The 20,727-nt window shown below is 39.6% G+C and overlaps 1 long non-coding RNA gene across 2 annotated transcripts in view; it reads right to left on the reverse strand.

Annotated features, from left to right (window-relative positions):
• Window positions 1–263: 263 nt before the first annotated feature.
• The window catches only part of LOC144381843 (uncharacterized), a 32,797-nt gene continuing 12,333 nt past the window's right edge, over window positions 264–20,727 (reverse strand). For both annotated transcript variants that reach the window (XR_013447801.1, XR_013447802.1), the window contains exons 3-5: window positions 9,613–9,900; window positions 8,918–9,023; window positions 264–859 (exon numbers count right to left, since the gene is read on the reverse strand). This is a non-coding gene — a long non-coding RNA (uncharacterized LOC144381843). The remainder of the gene's footprint in view (window positions 860–8,917; window positions 9,024–9,612; window positions 9,901–20,727) is intronic.

The raw sequence follows: 20,727 nt of genomic DNA on the forward strand, positions 1-20,727 counted from the left end.
TACCTTAATAATATTGTATTTTAAAATCACTACGATAGCAATAAGCAGTGCATTATCATCCCCATTTTTTATTGTGTACCTATTTCACACAAGGTGAAAGTGTGTGAAAATTTATCTTTTAAGTACTCTTTCATTATTTTTTATATGCTATAGTACTCTATTTTCTAATGTATTCTATATTTAATAGAATTTGGTTTGTAAATTGATATAACACCTTTGAAAAGTAATTTGGCAATACAAAGTGCTTTGGTGAACTGAAGATGTCATTGATCCTAAGATACAACTTTATTTTATCACAAAGAAAGAAATAAAATCTGCCATATAGGTTAATACAATGATTTCTTTCATTTGTAACATTTATTTTATGCTTAACCGAGTTTAGACATTTTTAGATGTGAAATTGTATCATTTATAATTCTAGTGAATGTATAAAAAGGAAAAACATAAGCCAACTTCTTTATACTTGGAATTCAACTCTTCTGTGTCACTCTTTCACTTGGGGTTGTTTGTGTCCACGTTTTTCTACATAATTTCGTCCTCTCTGCCATCAAGGGTAAGATGTTAGATCCTTCTTTCAAAGTGAATCTAAGGGGTTAAAATCCATTTTTGTAAATTTTGACACATGTGCTTTCTTCGTCCTAGCAGAAGGTGTCGTGGAATGTGGTGAATAACCAGGACTCATTTCTTCTTCAGATGGTTTCTAGTAGGTTTGTTGACGGAATTGGGGAGGGTCACAGCACTCCAGCTGTTGCCACCGGGTATAACCACCACATTCACACGTACACAGGAAATGACCTCCAGGTCAGTCACTGATGCTTGGCAGACACTGATGTTGACACCGTGGATTGTATGCTGCCTTCTGATTTCAGAGATATTAAAATGAAAGAAAAATGCATCATAGAACCAATAAAATATTATTTGCAATGGTGAACAAAATTATATTTGATTATATATTATATGAAATTAACTGATTATATATTTTGATCTTCTTGCTAGCAATAATTCTATCTTGCATAATAACAATAAGTGCAGAAAAGTCTGTATACAAAGATGTTCACAACAATGTTATTTATATTCATAAAAATTAAAATATTTTCTCTTTCTGGCTACAAAGGAATAGCTAAATAAGATATGATAAATTCATGCAAAGTGTAAAACAGGTGTGCAGTATGATTTCAATTATGTAAATTTTTAAAATGCCCAAAACTTATGTTTAGAAGAAAGATAAGAAGAAGATACATCAAAATGTTATTAATTAAATAAAAAAATTTTTAAGATTTTATTTATTTATTTATTTTAGAGAGAGAAAGAGTGCACATATGCAAGCAGGGGGAGGGGCAGACAGAGAGGGAGAGAAAGAATTTCAAGCCAACTCCGCACTGAGCCTGACTAAGCCTAATGAGGCTGGATCTGAGGACCCTGAGATCATGACCGGAACTGAAATCAGGAGTTGGTCGCTTAATGAACTGAACCATCCCGGCACCGCTCAAATAAAAAATTTTACAAATGTTATCATTATTTCTATTTTTATTTATTTTTTATTTGATTTGATTTGATTTTTAAAGATTTTATTTATTTATTTGACAGAGAGAGACACAGCGAGTGAGGGAACACAAGCAGGGCGAGTGGGAGAGGGAGAAGCAGGCTTCCCGCTGAGCAGGGAGCCCGATGTGGGACTCGATCCCAGGACCCTGGGATCATGACCTGAGCCGAAGGCAGACACTTAACGACTGAGCCACCCAGGCACCCCTCATTATTTCTATTTTTAGATGGTTTGGGATTTGTCTTTGCTGCTTACTTTTCAGTATATTGAATTTTTAAATTTTCTTTTTAAAATTCTTTTTAAATTTTCTAAAAGTATAAACTACTTTTATTGTTGATTTAATATTATTTAATGTTTTATTATTTATTTTTTCAAAGATTTTATTTATTTGACAGAGAGAGCACAAGCAGGGGGAGCGGCAGGCAGAGGGAGAGGGAGAAGCGGGCTCCCCGCTGAGCAGGGGGAGCCCAATGCGGGGCTCGATCCCAGGACCCTGGGATTATGACCTGAGCCGCTTAACCACTGAGCCACCCAGGCACCCCGTTTTATTATTATTTAATGAAAAATCACAAGCCCATATTGTATAAAACAATTTTCACTGTTTAGATTTGCCTTGTTATCACATGCTGCAGGCATTTTAGTGACTTAAAAACAGGAAAGTATTTGTCAGAATGCTTAATATGTTTATTCCCTTCCAAAATCTTCAGCTGACCACAAAGTGTAATTCTTTCAGAAACATAGAATATAACATTTCAGTCTGAAAACACCATTGCAAATTAATTAGTTCGGCTGCCTTTTAGTTCCAAGCGTTTTTCCTCGGTGATCTTGAAATAGCAAGGCATGTGTTGCTAACGTATCACCTGCCTGGTCTTGTGAATGCATGAACAATGCAAACTTATACCAAATAAATCTTGCCTTTAACTTTCCTATGACATTTTCATCTGCTCAGTTTTAACAGTTTCCCTGTTAACAGGATCACCTTTCCTGTTTATACTCCTAAGTTAAATGTTACCAAAACAGCAACGAGATATTTCAGATAATCCTGATTTTCAGTCTGTTCTTTTATCCCCATAATTACACTCATCTCATTTTGTGCGATTCCAATCCAAAAGTTATTGACAGGGAAGGAGGTATGAGGTTTGCGTCAAACTCAAGATAGCAAATTACCTATCCTGGCTTTGGGGAACAAGACAGTTTACCCATTTTCAGAATATTAGCGACACCCATATCCAAACACAGGTGTAGAAACTCATTCCAGGGGCGCCTGGGTGGCTCAGTTGGTTAAGTGACTGCCTTCGGCTCAGGTCATGATCCTGGAGTCCCGGGATCGAGTCCCGCATCGGACTCCCTGCTCGGCGGGGGGTCTGCTTCTCCCTCTGACCCTCTTCCCGCTCGTGCTCTCTCTCAAATAAATAAATAAAATCTTTAAAAAAAAAAAAAAAAAAAAAAAAAGAAACTCATTCCAAAGTTTAAGGAAATTTGTCTTTTATTCTCTATATTATTCACACTAATGCTGCTTGCCATAGTATCTGAATTAGCTAAACAATAGTATTTTTCACATACGTTCAGGTAAAGAAAGTGTGTTGGAGTTAGTGTGGTATTAGGATATGGGGGTCATATGGCAGAGTTTGTTTTCTCACCGCTGGTTAGGTGATATTGGGGAAGTTATTTAAATTCTCCAAAGCTTGGTTTCCCTGGGTGTAAACTAGATAAAACGATTAAGATTTATCAAAGTAAATGGCAGGCTTTTGGTTGGATCACCACAATTTGACTCAACAACAGCTCCATTAAACCTCTTATGTTTATAGCCTTATCAGTTGATATTCCTTTGTTATTCTACCTCTGACCTAGAAATTCCATATAGGGTACAATTCTTCCTGGCCTTTGTGAATCATCACAGGTTGCTGAATTACAAAAGAGAAACATGCCTTACCAGTAAGATAAAAGTTTCCAAACTGGTTTTGCCAAGAAGGTGCTTAAGAACACTCTGTGCTATTTGTAGTTGCAGAAACTGTAAAGTCAAAACCACTGGTCTGGGCATTGTCTTGACTCTACGAGCAGGTGGAGAGAGGCTCTTAGTCCATACTTCAGTATGTATTGTTGCCTTAAAATGTGTAAACTTCATGTATTAAATTTGTGAAATATTGCCAAGCTCCATCAGTGAAAATGTAATTATATTGAGCAGTTTTCTTCGCAGTAAGCACTATCATTATACAACCTCTGGACCAAATTTCCTTCCATTTGAAGCTATGTTTACCTTTGATGGAATACAAGCTTTCCTCAAATGTTCCACTGCCAACAGTAGAATGAAAAGAATAGCCTTGAATGAGCTGCTGCAGAATAAACTATGTTTGGGGTCATAATGCACATTAACAATCACTCTGCTGTCTCTCAGTTTATTAGATAAGCCATTTAAAGCTATACTCTTGCCCATGACAAATTATTTCCAGTAGAAAATATCTTATAAGGGTAATCATAAAATATTAGGGTTTGCAAAATAGTTTTACAATCTCGTTTTAGGTGTCCATTGACATAAGCTGCAGGATTCATATGAATCCCCTTTTATTTCAGAGGGTTTTGTGTCTCCCCCTCCCCCACAAAAAAAGGTTAAGAAACTGGTCCCATCTGAATAGGGGCCCTATGGGACTCTGGGAGTTGATTTTCTGAGTCAGCAGAACTGAGTCGGTTATCTGGAAGAGAGGCTGCCAGCATTGGCAGCCTGGACCTAGAGGCCTGGACGAACTTCAGAGTTTGATTATACCAAAGACAAAGGATTGTTGGCATCATCAGTTCTGTGAACAAGCAACAAGGGGGCATTCCATTCCAGGGTGGAATTGGGTGACCTCATGATCTTTCCCCAACTGTGAGAAAGTTACTTTTAGCTCAGCTATTAAGAAACAAAGAAAGGTTTATATTTTCTGAACACTGTAGCTTGAAGGTTTTTGTTTTTGTTTTATAGAACTTTTGTTGATTGAGAAAAACTAAAAATGTTTCAAAGGGTGCTTTGTTTGAATTATTAGGTATTCAAAAACCACATTGAGATACCACCTTACACCAGTTAGAATGGCCAAAATGGACAGGGAAAGAAACAACAAATGTTGGAGAGGTTGTGGAGAAAGGGGAACCCTCTTACACTGTTGGTGGGAATGCAAGTTGGTACAGCCACTTTGGAAAACAGTGTGGAGGTTCCTCAAAAACTTAAAAATAGAGCTACCCTATGACCCAGCAATTGCACTCCTGGGTATTTACCCCAAAGACACAGATGTAGTGAAAAGAAGGGCCATATGCACCCCAATGTTCATAGCAGCAATGTCTGCAATAGCCAAACTGTGGAAAGAGCCGAGATGCCCTTCAACAGATGAATGGATAAAGAAGATGTGGCCCATATATACAATGGAATATTACTCAGCCATCAGAAAGGATGAATACCCAACTTTTACATCAACATGGATGGGACTGGAGGAGATTATGCTAAGTGAAATAAGTCAAGCAGAGAAAGTCAATTATCACATGGTTTCACTTATTTGTGGAACATAAGGAATAGCATGGAGGACATTCGGAGAAGGAAGGGAAAAATGAAGGGGGGGAATCAGAGGGAGAGATGAATCATGAGAGACTATGGACTCTGAGAAACAAACAGGGTTTTAGAGGGGAGGGGGGAGGGGGGATTGGTTAGCCCGGTGATGGGTATTAAGGAGGGCACGTACTGCATGGAGCACTGGGTGTTATACGAAAACAATGGATCGTGGATCACCACATCAAAAACCAATGATGTATTGTATGGTGACTAACATAACATAATAAAATTTTTAAAAAATGAATTATTAGATATTCAGAAATCAGCTCTTTCATTAAATATTTATTGTGCTTTGTTAAGTACTGGAAATATGAAAATGAGTAAGACTTGCTGTCCTCAAGGAATATACAGTTTGGTGAATAAATACATACGTATTTTATGTCTAAGATAAACTCAGTCTCTCTGATCATTACAGGGCCATCCTATAGGAAAGATCTGGGCTGCCCCTGCATCTTCTGAAAACTCAACCTCCTCGTCTATAAGATGAAAACAATCCCGGTCCTCCTTACTTTAAAATATAACTGAGGGGATGAAATGATAGTCTGCAAATATTTTTAAAAAACATCCTTTATTAATGTTTCTCAACTTGTAATCTACCTGATTTATGGTCACCTTGGTCACGTGGTACTTGTGAAAAGGACAGATCCCTGCACTTTACCCCAGACCTGCTGTATTAGAATATCTGAGCGTGGAGTCCAGGGAGCTGCATTTTCGTAATGGCCCTCAAGTGATTCTTATGCACATGGAGTTTGAGAAATTGATTTTGCGGATGCAGACCATTGTGCAGGCAGCCTTATGAGAAGGTTCACATGTCCCAGATATGTCACAGAAGCTGGAATGAGCCTGAGACCTGATGAGGCCATGCAGAAAGGAACAGAGGACGGACGACCAGTTCCTCTTTGAATGCCTCTGCCCTGTGTGGGATCCAGTAACTATGGCTCAGGAGGTGGGGAGGTAGGCAAGATGTAGAAACCCCTCAATGTGCTGTGGTGAATTTTCTGCCAGCCCTATAGAACAAGGACTCAGAATATAGACTCTTATCTACCTGAGATGGTGAACTCTATTAGTCCGCCACCACTTAAAATCTACGACCCTTTCCATTTATTCAAGAAAGGTTTTGAGTACGTGTTTTTTGCTAGGCACTGTGTTAGTAGTCACTGTAGACACTGTGCTGAATTAGCAGGCACGATTTCTGTCTTTGTGATTTTAACAGGCCAACAGAGTTACACCAATCATCACACAGTGAACCATGTAATCACAATCATGAAAAATACCATGAAGGACAAGTAAAAAGTATCATGAGGCATTATGACAGAGACCTAACCTAGACCAAGGGCTCAGGAAACCTAAAAGATTGGCACTGGGGGAAGGGGATGGCTTTTCAGAAAAAGTGTTCAGACAGAAATAAATTTCTCAATTTTAAGATTGGTGAAGATCATGATAGATTTTGACAATGTTCCATAAGAAGTTACTGAGGAAGTAAACATATTTTACTTTTTTTGTTTGTTTTTTGAAACAATTATTTTCGAAAAGATGGAAAGATCTTAATTTCTAAAAAATAAGAAACTAAAACGTAAGAAAATAACACAAGTGTCTTGCAAATAATGTATCTGTGAGAATTTTTTAGTGATTTTTCTAATAGCCAAAATGCAAGACTACAAACTATCCAACAGTGGTGATTATTTAAATACAGATGCTACAAGCACACAATGGAGTACTATTCAACGCTAAAAATGTTCTTATAGATGATTTATTGGTTGGTTACATAAAAAAAGGTTTTTGAACAAAATGGGTGATAGTCTATCTTTGTGAACATATTTAATAAAGACGTATATATTGACATAGAAACAGATTCTGAGCAGTAAGTTTATTTTTCTTTGTTTGACATGTCTGAATTTTCTAGTTTTTCTACAAAGTTTTATCCCAAGGGAAGAATGATAAAAATGTATTTTAATAACAAATGTTGCAAACAAGCTTGTACTATTTTGGCTGGATATAAGAAGTTGTGGTGGGAAAGAGTGTCGTGCTGGGAAAGAAGAAAGGACATAATGTCCATGTTCAGATTCAATGCCTTTCCTGAGAATAAGAAAAAAGACTTCTTACCTCCAGCCAGAGGGCAGAAGCAGAATAAAAGTACAATGTTAAAGAGCAGAAAAATGAAGTTGTGAAGATAGAAGAGTTCCTTTTGCAGAATTAGGGCCATCCAGTAAGAGACGAGTCTGCCTTAGTGGGCGGGGGGATCTCCCCCACGTACCTGAGCACCGCAAGGGTCCAGAGGCAGCAAAAGGACTTCCGTGTGCAGGAGGGGTAGACAAAGGCTCCTGGGTTCCTTCCAAATGCAAAGGTCTGTGATTTTATCAACCTTAGCCTTTTCCCCAGGACATGCAAATAACCATGTCCTGAGAGACTTGAGGCTCATATTTACTGGCTCCTGCCTGGAAAGTAGAAAGGAATACCTACAACTCTTATTTCCATTATATTTTATTTCTTCACTACAAATGCGGCTTGTGAAAACATACGTGTGATGCTAATATCCTTCTCATTCTTATTTACAAGGCTCATCCAATTATTTCTATGAGGCCCAGAGCTGTCCTTTATTTTTGTTCAAAATCCCTCAGCTGCAGGACTTGGTGAATGCTTACTGTCTTCTAAGAGTCTCATTTAATCTTTTTTTTTTTGACAGCTTGAGTACAAAGTTCACTGGCTTTTGGCCGTAAATAGTGGTGACAAAATTGAGGTCTCCCTTGTTTTTTTAAAAAAATGCATCTATCACAAGAGGTGTATTTATGGGCAGTTCACATATTATAATAATACTGCAGATTTAAAGGTGGAGCATCATCCGAGGGCCAGATCTTGTTCCTGTGGGTATTGTACTGACCGCCCTGCATAGACCTTCCTCTGGAGGCAGGGGGCTGAGGCACCTTTCATGCATTGTGCTCCAATCTTTACTCATCCATTGCATTTTGGACCGTTGCAAAGAGCATGAGCCATTTCAGAGGGGCATTCAAAGAAGTGTGTGCGTGATTTTGACAGAGGCTCTCAGAGACACAGGCATTTCCACTTGCCCCAAATACCATGGAAAGCATGAGAGCTAATGCTTTCAATCACTTTCATTTTCTAAGAAAAATAATGGCCTTGGTTTACTTAAAAATCTTTTTTTTTAAGATTTTATTTATTTATTTGACAGAGAGAGACACAGCGAGAGCTGGAACACAAGCGGGGGAGTAGGAGAGGGAGAAGCAGGCTTCCCGCCAAGCAGGGAGCCTGATGTGGGGCTCTATGTGGGGCTAGATCCCAGCATCCTGGGATCATGACCTGAGCCCAAGGCAGACACTTAATGACTGAGCCGCCCAGGCGCCCCTGGCCTTGGTTTGTTTAGACGCCCCTTCCACGCAGCCCACCAGGACGCAAACTGCCCTTGTGACGCGATTACCGGTGTGCCGCTCTTTCAGAACACAAATTAAGTGCTGAGCTCCCTCTAGTGACACAAGAGAGAGGCATTTAAGAACCTCGATAGTGTATATATTTCACAATGTGATCCAATTATCTTTAATTCCATTTAATTCAGTTACTTTCCACTCCACTTTATTTTATACAACAGATATTTCTCGAGCCAGAAATTTTACTAAGAAAGTTATAAAACTGTAATTTGAAAAGATCACTAAAAATGGAAATTATAATAAGGGAAAATGTTTCATGTGATTATAGCATAGTGTAAAAAAGACAATACTCCAGTTCACTTTGTATAAGACGCCCACATACACACACACACACCAGCTCTATTCCAATATACTCACCTTGATGTCCAACCTTCCCTATTTGTCAGATAGGGGTCTCCTTCATTTGCATGCTGAGAGTAAGATGAGGGTAGCTCCACGGATCTGGAGGGAATAACTGTTACCACTACAGGAAAAATAAAACAGAGATCACGAAGCATCTCTTAGTGACGAATCATTAGGGCTATGTTTATGCCTTCTTCTTCTTCTTTTAAGGAGATAAAAGTTTATTGACTGCACTGCAAGGGAGAAGTCGGCAGGACAGCAAAGGAGAGACTGTCAGGAGGTGGTGGGGTATGCGCTGTAGTTGGGGGGGATAAGGAAATAGGGAGGCATGGGTAACTATGGAATTTCCTTTTTTGGTACCTGTGCCGGGTTATAAGTAGCCCATTGGTCATCTAGAGCCTAATGGCTATTTTGAGGTGGGTCGCCTAATGAACCTGTTTGCATTCAGCCTGATGGTCACTGTGGGCCCTTTTACCTTACTCAGGTTTCTGTTGCTCAAGCCCATTGCCTAAGAGTGGCCTTTACGTCCCCCACCCCCACCCCGCCCCGCCCCACAGATCGACAGTGACAAATCTTTGGCATTTGGGCACAGGTCTAGCTTCAGTAGCTGCTTCATGCTGGAAGGTGGGGGCTTCGGGGAGGAGTAGGGCGTGCTAGCCCTGCCGAAACCTGTCGGTCCGTCAGGGGTTCTGTCCGGTTTTAGACCATACCAGCGATTTGAGCGAAATTCCCTGGTGGCTAGGTCCATGGGATTTAGGAGGACGGGACCGTCCCATGGTATGGGAGGCATCCTTGTTGAATCAGCATTCCTGTATGGAGTTGTCCGATTCACGCAGACGCATACGAAGGTGTTTTGCTCGCAGATCAAGATGGTGGCTGGATTCGCAGAAACGAAGGAAGAGGAGAGGCGGGAAAGAAGCAAGATGGTTGAGAGTCAGCCAGCATCAGGAAAGGGTCCCAAGCGAGTCCCTAAGGTGTGCAGATTTGCTTTGGATGAGCTGCAGACAGAGGGGGCAGGGGGGAGGAGAGAAAAGGCATCTTTCACCCTCCCAGGTGCAGGCAGTCCCCCTGTTAGCCCTCAGACCTTCAGACCACATGGGGGAGTCGTCCTGGCCAGAGACCTTAGTTGTTTGAGGAGTACTAGGGTTAAACCCCTGAAGGGCCAAAAAGAAAAAGGAGAGGGAGAGAAGGATCCCTCTGAAGGGCAAGAGGGGAAATCCCTCACCCTTTTAGGAAAGGGTGGTCCAGCTGGTTCCCTCTGGGGCTTCAGATCCTCACCAAGGAGTAACCTCAGCCAGAGGTTATCGGTTCCCCAAGGAGTACTGGAGTCTGTCCACTGAGGGAAAGTCCCAAGAAATTCCTGGAGAATCCGGGGAAAGCCCCAAGTCAGCAGAAATTCCCCGTGAGGGCCACCAAATGTGGGGCAACCTGATTGGGTGGAGGCCAGCAGCACAGTGGTGAAAGAATTCACCCAAGGTAGAACAAGGTAGAGACGTTCATTGAATACACTGCAAGGGCGCAGCCGGCAGGATAGCAAAGGTGAGACTATCTGCCTGTTCATGTCGTTTTAATGTGTTTTAAAAAGTCCAAAGAGACCAACATGGTACTGGTTGTGAGTTTTGATTTTCTAGACCAAAACAACTCATCAACTATTCTCAAAATTTGTATTCATAATTAAATATAAGAAAATTGCAAGCTAAAATCATGACTAGAACAGAAACAACTATTGGACACTTGCTGTTTCCCTCCTATCATTCCCCTACCTTAGCACCAGAATGACATTTCCAAAAAGCCCCATCTTCTCCTGTTACTGCCCTACTCACAGGGCCTGGAGGAGGAAGCAGTGCGGTGATAGGAGCTAATGACCTGGATTCACACTGCCCAGGTTCATGTTCTGGTTCTGACCCCTGCAAGCTGGGTGATCTTGGGCAAGTTGGTTAACTGTGTCTGCAAAATGAGGATAAATAATAACAGTACCTACTTTGTAGGACTAAATAAGCTCTTGACATATAGCAAAACCCAAGCAGTATGATGTACTGTCCGATGAAGAGGCAGAGGCCAGTTCCTGTGCTGTTATTATACCTAGGTCTCTCATCACCAGGCTTTCTTAAATAAAGCTTTTTTATTTGAAGAATGAGGTTTGTTAGAGTCTCCTCAATAACAAAACAAAAGCCATGTTTGTTCCTCCCTCATCCTGTTGACTCAATGGAGTCAAACTCTTTTGCACATGGCTAAAATTTCTTGACAGTCTTTCTGAGACTCACTTTTACAAATGTAACACCCCACTATTTTGAATATAAATTCTTTACTGTTTCAAATTGGTTTATTCACTGTCCTCAGACATAGTTTATCTCTCCTCTACCCCTTCCTTCTCCCTCTCTCCCTTTCTCTCCTTCTATCCTCCCATTCTTCCTTCCTAGATTGGCATGCACCCCAATCCTCTCTGTCACTCTCCTTAAGGATTAGCTAAAACACCACTTCCTTGGCAGACATTTAACTCAGGAAAATTATTGTGGAGTATAAAGTACACTATATGCATCTCTCAGTAACTAACTTAAAAATATTATAATGCACTTGTGTGATATTGGGGCATCTTAGGCAGACCATTCTCCTGAATGGAGAATGGGAAGATCCCAGCTCTTTCATCCTCATGGTTACTCCTGTTATGGGAGAGGACACCAGGCTCAGTGTTCGCCAGAGGTTTCCTGGTTACTGTCAAAATATTTCCCAAGTCTCTGATTTTGCCAAAATTAATAGGCCCAGATACTTCTAAGAATATGACACAAAGAAACTTATTCTCAGATTTTCTTATGTTTAATTTAGGAAAATTTGGCATTTAAAATTAAAATTGGTAAAAATCACCAGTTTTGATTACCTGAAGACACAGGATAATGTATTCTCAAAATTTAACATAAGAATGTACACATTTTAATTTTTCAAAATTATCATTTGTCGTCATCATTTGTCAAAATAGTCATTTGTAATCTCATTTCATCTTTCCTACAAATTCACAAAAATTATATTTCAAATGGGCCTTAAGTGACCAGGAATGAGAACAGGAGAAGCATATTTAACTCCTTTCTGAAGGTCCCAATGGGCCACTGAATAGGATCCTTTCATTAGGGCTTCATGGGAATCACTATTTCCTTTGAATGGTCTGAGGCAGGTCTTATTCCAGAAACCCAGGGCTGGATTGGATGTCTCTGCACATTCCTGTGTGACTCTTTTTGCTATTATTCAACACCTCTCATCAAAGATGAGGAGTATGGGCAGAGGAGGAAAGACATAGGAATGAAGAGAGACATGTTCAGATTCAGGACAATATAATACACATCAGAGGGGGTGGCAGCAAAGGACATTCTAAAGGAAAGAAAGGGGCACAATCAGCCATGTGCCCTCAAATCTGGGTGTGGTTTTCTGGGCATTGGGAAACCTCTGGGAAAGAGATGAGGGTTTTCCATTATTGCAGGCTCTCTCCTGCTGCTCTTAGTGGAGGACTGATTCCAGGGAGAAAATAATCGTGAAGTAATTATTAAATAAAGGGAAAATATTCTTCAGAACAGTCAAGAATATATGAGTTCATACAGCTATTCGTCAAACCATTAAACACCTATTATATCCAAGATTCTGGGGATACAGTTTTAAAGGACACAGCCCTGCTCTCAAGGGGATTACAGGTCAATGAGGGACAGCAAATAATAACAACAACAATAATAATAATAACCATTTATTAAATGCCTACTCTATTGAAACTTGTTCACACTTGACATTACTTAATCTTCACAACAATCCAATGATACGGTTAGTATTATTTTCACCTTATAGATATGGCAACTCAGGTACAGAAAGCTTAAGTAACTTGTCTAGATATCCACAGCTGGCAAATGACAAAACCGGAAATTTGAGCCCAGGGAGTGAAATACTAAAACCTTTGCCCTTAAGCTCTTATCTTCCCAAACAGTGCTTCATGGATTTCCTTGGGAAGCATTGTATGGAATAATTTCAGTGTGTCAGTGTTGTACAGGATCTGTGGATACCTGGGGTTGGATTCACCACAAAGATGGGGGCCAAAGATAGTTATGAGGTAGTGTGGTAAGTGTTAGTAGAAGTCAACATGGGAACTCAGAGAAGGGATTGGTTAGAAAAAGCCTCCTGGAAGAGTCAATACCTGGCCTGAACCTGATAAATGAGTAGAGTAGAGATCAGACAGGCAAAGACAGAGTGAGTAAAGTGCCTTCTGGGCAGAAGAAGCTGGATGTGTGAACACTTGAAAGAGCATGGTTTTCTGAGTGAATGGAGGTAACCAATATAGTATGAAGCAGGGGCTCAGGTAAGGACTAGGACAAGAGATAAGAGAAACGAGAAAGCTGAATAAGCCAAGGCCAGATAATGAAGAGTCTCTTTATTTAATATTTTTAATGTTCTATTATTTCTGTAAAAGTGAAATGTGTTTATTTTTTGAAAAAAATTCTGAGATTATAGGTATTATAACAATATATAGAAGTATAAAGAAAAAAGTAAAAATCAGCTGCGCTCTCTCCATTCTGAGATGACAACTATTGGCATTTTATTGAACGTCCAGTATCTTTCTACATGTATATAGACATATGGTTATTTGTGTGTAAATATATAAGTGGGATCATACCATGCATGTTGTTTTGTGACTTCCCACCATTATACGGCAATGACCAGAATCTTGGGCCTTTTTCTGAAGAGAATAAGTGAAGGAATTTCAACAAGAGGGTAACATAATCATATTTGTATATTATGAAAGAACACAACAGCATTTATAGTGTAAATTTGAGGTAATATGGTGGCAGGAAGATCAAGGAACCCAAGGAAGAAATGATGATGACAGGAACCAGGCAATGGTGGTGGGACAGACACAAGGGATGGACTCAGGTGACAGGAGGTGGGCTCAGCGGCCTCTTTGTGCAGACAAGGGCTGTCCAGTGGTGGGAGGTGAGGACTGAGAGAGAAATCTCCACTGATTTCTAGGTTGTTGGCTCTGGACTGGATGTGTAGGTATTAGCACCATTAACTAGCAGTTTGGGGTGCCTGTGGGATACCCAATGGAAAAGAACAGGTAAGTATTCAAATATATAAATCTGGAGCTCAAGATAGAGATCAAAGCTGAAGATAGAATTCTGGACACCATCAGAGGTTAAAGCCAAGATAATTAAACACTGAACACGGGGACACCAAAATACACAGGCCAGGCAGAGGACTTTGCGTAGAGACTTTGTTTTGTTTAGTGTTGTATCCTCAGAACAGCCCTTACGACATAGTAAAATGTTTCTTGAATGAATAAATGAATAATAACATACATTCTATTTGTATTTCAATACAAAAGCCTTCTTACTGTGGCCATCGAGTAAAGAGATCACAACTTGCACATCCATTTTCTTATCTTTCCAGTTATTGATGGCGGCATAACAAACCATCCCAAACTTAATGGTACAGAAAACTACTTTGTTATGCCCACAGATTCTGTGGGTCAGAGATTTGAAAAGAGTACCGAAAGATGATGTGGGATAATAGAAAAAAAAAAAATATATATATATGCCTCTGCCCCTAGTTCTTGGCTTAGAGCTCCTAAAACCTTTGTAATTCCTTCAGTGATAACAACACTAGGAGCATTTCTCATAGTTGTCTTTCACCCTGTCCCAGACAAAGCTTCTAAAATCCTGTAAGTTCCTGAGTGATAAGAAGATGGGGAGCATCTTTTGTTCTAATGAGGTAGCTCTGGATGGGCTCCTGAATGGGGGCCGGTCACCAGAAAGATCAAGCCATTATTAAAACCTTGGAATTTTCAGCCCTGTCCCCCATCCTCCAGAGAAGGGAAAGGGACTGGACTTGGGATTTATAATTGATCATGCCTACATGAGGAAACCTCCATAAAATCCCTATAGGAGGGGGTTCAGGGAACTTCCATTTTGGTGAACACATCCACACTGGGAGGGTGATGCATCCCCAACTCCATAGAGACAAAAGCTCCTGTGCTCAGGACTCTCTTAGACCTCTCCCTAAGCATCTCTTCATCTGGCTGTTCATCTGCATCCTTTATCATATCCTTTAATAAACTGGTAAATATAAGTGTTTCTCTGAGTTCTGTGAGCTGCCCTAGCAAATTAATTGACCCCAATAAGGGGGGAATTGTTGGAACCTCTGATCTATAGATTGTTGCTTGGAAGTACAGGTGATAACCCGGGCTTGTAACTGGTATCGGAAGTGTGTGTGTGTGTGTGTATGTGTGTGTGGAGGGAGTGGGGGCAGTTTGTGGGACTGAGCCTTTAACCTGTGGAAGCTGATGTTATCTCCAAGTAGATACTGTCAGAATTGAATTAAATTATAAGACACCCAGCTGGTGTCACAGAGAATTGCTTGGTGTGAGGAAAAACCTCCACATATTTGGTGACCAGAAGTGAAGTGTTCTCTGTGTTAAAGGAGAGACACAGGGAAGAAACACATCTTAGGAAAGAACTGGGTTTTACCCTACGCAGAAGGAGGAAAACTGACTTTTTCCTAAACAGATGGCTTATCTCTTCTTCACAATGTGTGAGACCTCAGCTGGGAAGATAGGAAGGCTGGGATGACTTGATGCCCACAGCTAGAATCATCTGAAAGCTTGTTCCCTCATGTCTGGCAGTTCATGCTGGCTCTCTACTGAGACCTCAACTGGAGCTGTCCATGTAACATCTCGGATCTCAAGATCAAGTGTCCCAAGAGAACCAGGCAGAAGCTGTATTGCCTTTTAAGACCTAGCCTAGAAAGTCCTATGGTGGCACTTCTGCCATAGTAACAAACCCACTCAGATTCCAGAGGAGGGAACATAAACCCTACCTCTCAATGGGTGGAGTGTCAAAAGTCACAGTCACATTGTAAATAGAGCACGTGAGGTAAGAGATATTGTTGTGGCCATCTTTGCAAAATACAATCAACCACAACTCTTCTGTTCCTATTTGTCCATTACTATAGCCTTTTACTTATGGTCTTGTCAGCTATGCCACAATGTTGACAACATTAAGTCAGCAATCAGCTAAAACCCCTATATTGTTTCCAAATGAACGGAGAAGCTAGCTATTCGCCTTTCATCTCATACATACTTTTAAACAGAGGCTCTGTGATAATTAATCTTAAATTTAATTATCATTTCATAAATATTTATTGAGAATCTGTCATTCACTAAATATCCCATAGACAATGGGGAGAGGCTGAATGCAATAAAGCAAAAATGGTTTCTTATCTTAAGAAGTTTACAATCTGGAGGGAAATATAAATAAATTAGGGATTTTTAAAATAGGTGATACAAACTTCTGTTAGCTTGTTGAATTGTCAGTCACTGGTAGGATATAACTTGTTTTCAGGGTATTGTGTCACGAAACAATTTAATGGCCTGCTAGATTCTGGACAGACACACCATGCCACTGGTATTCCCCGATCTACCAGTCTGATGACCTCGTAAAAAAGGAAATGAAGCAATTGAGACAACTTGTGCTTCATGAGTTCATGCTGACTTGGAGTGATCACTGCTTCCCTTTTTCTCCTCATTTTCTTATTTTAAATATTTGAATAATCTTAAACATCTTCCTAAATGTTTAGTAGCTCTCTGTACTTAATTTTTTTATAGACTCAGAACCCTCTAGAATCTCTCTGAAGATATCAAACATGTTTATTTTAGCATTTTATTCTGTGTCCTATATTGTGTTTTCCCAGGGGTTATTTCTGCTTGTTGGGTTCAGTGCGTTTCTTCTCATATTCTTGGTTGTTTGATGATTCTTGGTTGTTTGGTCATATTTGTAAGTGAGATCTCAATTTGAACATTATTGGTGGCTGGAGAGAGTAAGAATTCTTGTTTTCCTGGCCAGAAGCTCAAGTTTAGAGTAAATCAGCTCTGACTTAGTGGTTGTGGGCTTTCCTTTAAGATGTGAGTATGGTCTGTTTTAAGGATATGTGGCTTGGGGCACCTAAGGCTCAGTCAGTTAAGCAGCCAGCTCTTGATATCGGCTCAGGTCATGATCTCAGGGTGTGGGACCGAGCCTCATGTCCAGCTCTGTGCTCAGTGGGGAGTCTGCTTGAGATTCTCTCTCCCTCTGCCCCTCCCCCACCTCTTTCTCTTTCTCTCTCTCAAATAAATAAATAAGTCTTAAAAGAAAAAAGGATATGCAGCTCTCCTTTGCCTGTAACGAGGTCCTAATTCTCTGGACTTGATGTTCATTTTGAGAGAATTTCACATGAAAAGTGACTATATACAGCCTGGGGCATATATCAGAATCAGCATTAGGTGGAATAAGGACCAGCTTTTCCTTAACTAGTTAGCTACCCCCAGCCCAGGGCTCACTTATCCCAGCTAGCTTCTGCTTGTTTTCATTGTAAGGCTTTTGTAGAATTCTGCTGGGAAAACTTGTATTTTTTTATTAAGTTTTTAATTTTAATTCCAGTATAGTTAACATATGGTATTATATTAGTTTCAGGTATACAAAATAGTGATTCAACAATTCTATACATTACTCAGTGCTCATCATGATAAGTGTACTCTTCAATCCCCATCACCTATTTCACCCATCCCCCACCCATCTCCCTTCTGGTAACCATCAATTTGTTCTCTAAAGTTAAGAGTCTGTTTCTTGGTTTGTCTCACTTCCTTTTTTTTTTTTTCCCTTTGCTCATTTGTTTTGTTTCTTAAATTCCACATATGAGTGAAATCATATCGTATTTATCTTTCTCTGACTGACTTATTTTGCTTAACATTATACTCTAGCTCCATCCGTGTCGTTGCTAATGGCAAGATTTCACTCTTTTTTTATTGCTAAATAATATTCCATTGTACGTATATACCATTTCTTCTTTATCCATTCATCTGTTGATGGACACTTGGGCTGCTTCCATACTTTGGCTATTGTAAACAATGCTGCAATAAACATAGGAGTGCATGTCTCCCTTTGAATTAATGTTTTTGTATTTTGGGGGTTAATACCTAGCAGTATGATTACTGGATCATAGGGTAGTTCTATTTCTAACTTTCTGAGGAAAGTCTATACTGTTTTCCAGAGTGGCTACACCAATTTGCATTCCCACCTGAGGGTTCCTTTTTCTCCACATCCTCGTCAACACTTGTTGATTCTTGTGGTTTTGATTTTAGCCATTCTGACAGGTGTGAGGTGATATCTCATTGTAGTTTTAATTTGCATTTCCCTGTTGCTCATTAATGTTGAGCATCTTTTCATGTGTCTCTTTGGAGAAATATCTGTTCTTGTCTTCTGCCCATTTTTTAATTGGATTATTATTATTATTTTTGACGTTGAATTGTGTATACATTTGGGTGTTGAGCTCTTTATAGATTTTGGATACTAACCCTTTCTTAGATATGTCATTTGCAAATATCTTCTCTCATTCAGGAGGTTGCCTTTAATTTTGTTGATTGTTTCCTTTGCTGTGCAGAAGCTTTTAATCTTGATGTAGCCCCAATAATTTATTTTTTGCTTTTATTTCCCTTGTCTCAGTAGACATATCTAGAAAAATGTTGCTATGGTCAATGCCAGAGAAATTACTGCCTGTGTTCTCTTCTAGGATTTTTATGGTTTCAGGTGTCACATTTAGGTTTTCAAGGGAAAACTTGTATTTTTAAAGTTCTCTTTCATGGTCTGGATTTGTGGGTTACTAGCTCTGTTTCATTTCAGCATCTATATATTCCAGAAATTTCTTACTGTTCTGATTGACTATTAGTAACCGCCTTCTGAACTAAAACTTACTTAGATTTATTTTTATTTAATTTTACTCTTCTGACATTTCTTTGGGATTTGGGAAGAGAGGTAAGTGCATGTGTTTAGTCTGCCAGCTTTGGCAGGAAGCCATCGACCCCCTTCTGTGGTAATGGATCCTTAGAAAGTTCTACTGGGAATCACAGCAACCTCTCCCCGCATGTGGTTTCTAAGAAGAGGTAATTTTTTTCTTTGTTCTTAAATTAGGGCATATCTATATCCAGTTCTCTTGCATCTCAACCATTCTTTGCAGTTTTTCAAAGATTACTGACAGCAGTCCTTTGCTGACACTGACAACTCCTTTCAGTGCTTTGCAAACTATTTCACTTGAACATTGAAAATAGCTAAATCGTCTTATCATTCCTCACCTATCAGATGGACTTCACTTCCCTGTTAAATGTGTTTGGTTTATCTTTTCAAGTATTTGGAACTATTCTTTTTCTTTTTTCTTTTTCTTTTTTTAAGATTTTATTTATTTATTTGCCAGAGAGAGAGAGAGGGAGAGTACAAGCAGGAGGAGTGGCAGGCAGAGGGAGAGGCTCCCTGCTAAGCAAGGAGCCCAATGTGGGACTCGATCCCAGGAACCTGAGATCATGACCAGAGCTGAAGGCAGATGCCCAACCATCTGAGCCACCCAGGCGCCCCTATTTGGACCTTTTCATTGAATATCTTTTTCTTGATAGGAAAAAAGAAAGTCAGACGGAAGTTATGTATTCTACTTTTTTTTTTAATCTGTTGAACATTACATCACCATCAGTAAGGATAAGGAATCACTTTTGTCTTTATTAACTCTCACCTTTCTTTTTCTTTTTTTTTTTAGTTCCCCTCTTTTCAAGTCTAACCTCATTTAAAGCTTCAGCATTGCTGGCATTATTCACAGAGGTCTGACCACAACTCTCAATTTGCTTTTGATTTCATACCTCTGCTACTGTTTTTTGTACCTGTCCTTTTAAAGTCTGAGTGTTTGAAAGAACTCCATGCACAATGTTAGGAGCTCAGGAGCATTGAGGTCAAGGGAGAAACTAAACATGAGAGAATAAGGAGTGAATCATTGGTGATGAAACACCGGCAGCATGAATAGTGAATTCTGAAGAACTTGCTGGTGAAATATCTCCCATATAACAGCTCCCAGCCACGGAAGTGGAGCCCATCAGTCACCTCTGATCTGGGTTGTAGTAACTGTTTTCCATGAGAAGACATGTCTGAATCACCTAGACAGGCAGACTTTTCACCTAATTAGGTACACAGTGTTTTACAGATTACAAAGCTCTTCCATGTATGCTATTGTACCTCAACTTCCTTGCCGTTCTCATAACAATTCTTTGAAAGGAAGGAGGAAGCTAGCAGCTAGGGAAGAACTGGCTATTTTCAGGGACAGAGGAAGGCGCTGGGAACCTGCAGTAAGCACCCTCTTTCCCTGGCCTTTTTCTATGACCCCTCCTTCCTCTCTTTGAAACTCTTTCCTCGGCTTGATTAATCTAATGCTCTCTTGATTTTCCTCTTACCTTTTTAGTCCTTCTCAATCTCTTTTGTTGGTTCTACTTCCTTTCATGCATTAAAACTTGTAATCCTTTTGAAAAGGCAAAAGCTTGCAACATCCACAATGATATTTTTTTATGTAACTTATTTAACTCAGAATGTTATTTTTGCCATGTGAGAAATATTTTAGTTTTAGGTTATTCGAAACAAAAGTTGGAATTGGAAAGAAAGGAAAAGCAGCCAAAAGCCTGGTAGGTTAAAAATGTCCTGAGATAGTCCCTCACAATTTGAAAATAGAAGTGGTTTCTTAACAAATGGCAGAAATACTCTGGTATTTAAAAGCTGCTTAAACCTATTTCTAATTGTATTTAAAAACATTTTTGCTACATTAAATTAGTGAATACAATTCAGAATAATAATAACCATTTGTAAACAAAACTAGGAAGTCTAATTGGAAATGCTAAGAACTACCTGGATATGTGCAAAGAGTAGACCATTATCTCCCTGCCAGGTCTGTATGTCCATGTTATTATTGACATAAAGGGGTCAGATCTGAGAGATCTAATATCTGTATATATATTAACT

Source organism: Halichoerus grypus, chromosome 5, assembly GCF_964656455.1.
Source record: "Halichoerus grypus chromosome 5, mHalGry1.hap1.1, whole genome shotgun sequence".
Lineage (NCBI taxonomy): Eukaryota > Metazoa > Chordata > Mammalia > Carnivora > Phocidae > Halichoerus > Halichoerus grypus.